The 3,606-nt window shown below is 36.4% G+C and overlaps 1 protein-coding gene and 1 pseudogene across 1 annotated transcript in view; one reads left to right on the top strand and one right to left on the bottom strand.

Moving 5' to 3' along the window:
- Positions 1-1,110, top strand: part of LOC115283407 — a 72,636-nt pseudogene extending 71,526 nt beyond the window's left edge.
- ZC3H12B (zinc finger CCCH-type containing 12B) overlaps positions 1-3,606 on the bottom strand; it is a 276,426-nt gene that overhangs the window by 217,614 nt on the left and 55,206 nt on the right. The gene's annotated exons all lie outside the window — the stretch shown is intronic.

Below are 3,606 nucleotides of genomic sequence, written 5' to 3'. Positions count from 1 at the left end.
TGCAAAATGCTTATTGATTTATGATGTGGTTTCATCTTAGCTTGGGCAAACCATGCAGTATTTAATACATAGTAGCAGAATATTTACTATTGAAGCTTGAAAAGATGTGAGTTCTTTGTGTGCAACCTTTCATTTATGCATGTGAGAGGGTTATCATTTTTTTAAATATTTTTACATTGTAGTACTTGTTTTGCTTGTTAGTGGTGTTTGCTTATTTAATACATTCTGTCAAGGACAAAAAAAATGGAGATTCTTCAATATAGTGAGACAACGAACTCCAAGTATTGAGGGAAAAAAATCCTGCAACACTTCTACCTCCACCTAGATGTGATGAGATAGTTCATTTATCAGCTAGAGCACTATCAGAAAAAGTTAAAATAGAAAGTTTACCTAAGATCCAAAGACCCATAACATAACACAAAAATGTCAAAATTACAATTGAAAATTACTCATCATAACAAGAATCAACCAGAATTAAAACAAAACAGTAGGTTATAGCAAAAAAGAGAAATCAGAGTAATCTGATAAATATTTTAAAGTAGATGTAATAGAAATAGTTCATTAAACAATTAGGAATACACCTGAAACAAGTGGACATAGTCTCCTCAAAGTAATACAGTCTCAGGAAAGAAATAGAAGATATAAAGGATAATCAAATACAAATCTTAGAAGTGGAAAATAAAATAACAAATAAAAATCTCACTGGATGGGCTCAATAGCCCAATAAAGAGGAAAGAATGAAATAAAATCTAGATGATAGACCATTAAAATGATTCAATTCCAACAAAAGAGAGAAAATAAACAACTACATAAAGAATAGAGTCTCGGAGACATGAAGGATTAAAAAATATCTACCGTTAGTGTGACTGGAACCCAAATGGACAGAATTAAAATATGGGTTGAAAACATGCTCAAAGAATAATTTACTCTTCAAAAAAGAGCTTTAATCTAAAATGAAACCAGAGAGGACCCAGGCTGGTTGGTGGAGCAGAAGGCACCACACCTCAGCCAGAGGCGGCTGCAGCACCTGCTGCCCTCGTCCCCGCCACCGCCTCTCCAGTCTCTTCCGTGAGTACCCCTTCAACTGTTGGGAATGGGCAAAAGAGATGAGGCGAGAAACTCCCAAGGACCCACAGAGGGGAGAGACAAGATGGCAGAGAAGTAGGGAGCTCTGTACTTTTCGCCTGCCTACACGTCTCAAACAAAAAAGGACTGAAGCCATAAGACATGGAACCGCAAGAGTGTGGGAGGGAAAGAGACAGAATCCGCAAAGAAGACAGCCTCACAGGTGCATGATTGCAAACTGGGGAAGATAAAAACGGGCGGGACCTGGAGGCGTGGAGAGGAGGGAGCCCCCTCTGTGGAGAGCTGGAGAGCTGCGGAGAGATGAGGGGAATAGAAAGAGGCTGAAACCTCTCATAGAGCTGTCTATGGAGAAGAGAAAAACCTCAGCTTGGGACTGAGAGGGATCCTATCAGCCCATCGGTAACCAAAGGGTGTTCAGAGAGAGATCCTTTCTCTAGCTATGGCTCTTTCCTTGGACCAGGGGCACAAATCCTAGGCGGCGCCAAGAGAAACTGTTCCCCTACTCCCTCTACTCAATCTCAGGCTAGGAAGCCACCCGGCCTGTGGGAGTACATTTCCCGACCTATCATTAAAGTGTGGACTAAGACCTGAAAACAAGGAGGGGCTTGGGAAATACAACTTGGCCCATTTTGGCTTCGCCCGAGGCACAGAGAGATCGGACCCAAAAGAGTGAGTTGCAATACTTGGTCAAGAAGGGCCTGGGGCGCCGCCATTTTTCTCCCCACAACAACCAAGGCTGGGCCTCAAGGAGTGGCCCTCAGGACCCGCAGCAGAAGTAGAGGCCTGCCTACACCAAACCACCCCATTCACCCTGGAGAGCTGCCTTTTTTTTTTTTTTTTTTTTTTTTTTTTTTACTGGAGCCCTGGGCAAGAGGAGCATTGATGCATTGCTGTGATTGACTCTTGACTCTAGATCAATCCTTGCTTTTCAGACATATTGTCCATTATCTCATTCTTATAACTCCCCTCCACTGGACTGGGCACTCTGGTTATTGGTTTGCTTAAACAGTCACATTTAACCCATTCTTTTGATTCATATTCTTTTTTTTTTCTTAGTGTGGAATGTTTATTACTGCTGTACCTGATAATGTTATTCTCATTTTTTTCCTACCTAAAAATATCAACTCTTTGAGAAAAGGAGTTAGAGCTATGCATAACTTACAAGATCAACTTATTTGCAATAAACAATTATGTACCTTATTAGTAGCATGAGATTTACAATTAAAAACACGGACTTAAAAACAAAACTCAAAAACAAAAAAAAAAAATAAACCAAACCAAACCAATCAAAAAGAAAAGGGTTAATTAAGTTTCAGAGGAATCTTAAAATCAAACCCATAATGTACTTCTTACATTATGATCAGTTTAAAAAACAAGACTTTTTCTTCTCATAAATGAAATAAAAATAATTTGAACGTATTAAGATTCATGGTCTTTCAATGATGAGTAAATAAATACTGGGAAGTTCACAGAAGCATCAATAGGAGCATTGCTTTACTTGGCTGAATTACGTAACAATGTCAGTGCTTTAAGAAACACACACACACTGCATTTTTCTTTGTTATAATGAGCAGTGTCCTCTTTTTTTCTTTCTTCTTTCAGAGACTGCTTATATGCCCTTATTTCCCTCTGAATTTTATGTCTTTTTATTCTTAAAACCACATATTACATTAGCAGGCTTGAATTTTTATATTAAAAATGTCAAGCTTATTATTTACCACAATCCTGGTTAAATTCCTACAGCCTTTCAGAAGCTACCGTATTTATCATTAGTTCTAAATGACCATTTTGGTTTTTATCTTATTTATATAGCATATCGAATTCTCCTCTCTAAATGGCTAATAGTTTATAAAATTAGACCAGAGGAATTCCAGAAGTATTAAGGCCTTAAAGGTGTATTTTAACTTAATTTCAAAAGGAATTAGGAATCCTTAAACTCTGCAGCAGCAGAGCCACCCTTCTAAGCATTCCAAAAATCTGAAGGGCAGACAGAAGAATTTTCTGTTGCTACAAATAGAAAAATCACTGCAGAGCTCACGAACATTTCAAATACAATTATGAGCAATGCAAACCTGGAACTGCCTCTTCACAGAGTTGTTCTCTTAGTCAATTTTTCAGGTATTTTTTCAGAGAGTGGTTTATTTAAGGTTTATAAAATTAAATAAATCAGTGCTACAAAAAATAATAAAAATATTTTACTTTTATTTACAAATTAATTTCATAAACAAACTATAATAAACATGAACAAATAATTAAGTTATTGGCTTCTACCCATTATGGCCAGAAAAATAAATTATTTACATAGATACCTAAAACTGCCTCCTTTTATTAATTAATATACTGCATTATTTTCAAATTATTCCTGTTATTCAGACTTAACAACTGTGGACTGCTCTTATTTTTATACAGAATTGTAAGCAATCTTTTAAAAAAATTAGGCCAAGAGTAATTTACTATTAGTATGACCCAATTTCATAAAATACAAACATTTTGTAAATCTTATATTTCAGTTTAATTAAA

Source organism: Suricata suricatta, chromosome X, assembly GCF_006229205.1.
Source record: "Suricata suricatta isolate VVHF042 chromosome X, meerkat_22Aug2017_6uvM2_HiC, whole genome shotgun sequence".
NCBI classification, from domain to species: Eukaryota; Metazoa; Chordata; class Mammalia; order Carnivora; family Herpestidae; genus Suricata; species Suricata suricatta.
This window is presented reverse-complemented; position numbering and strand designations above follow the sequence as displayed.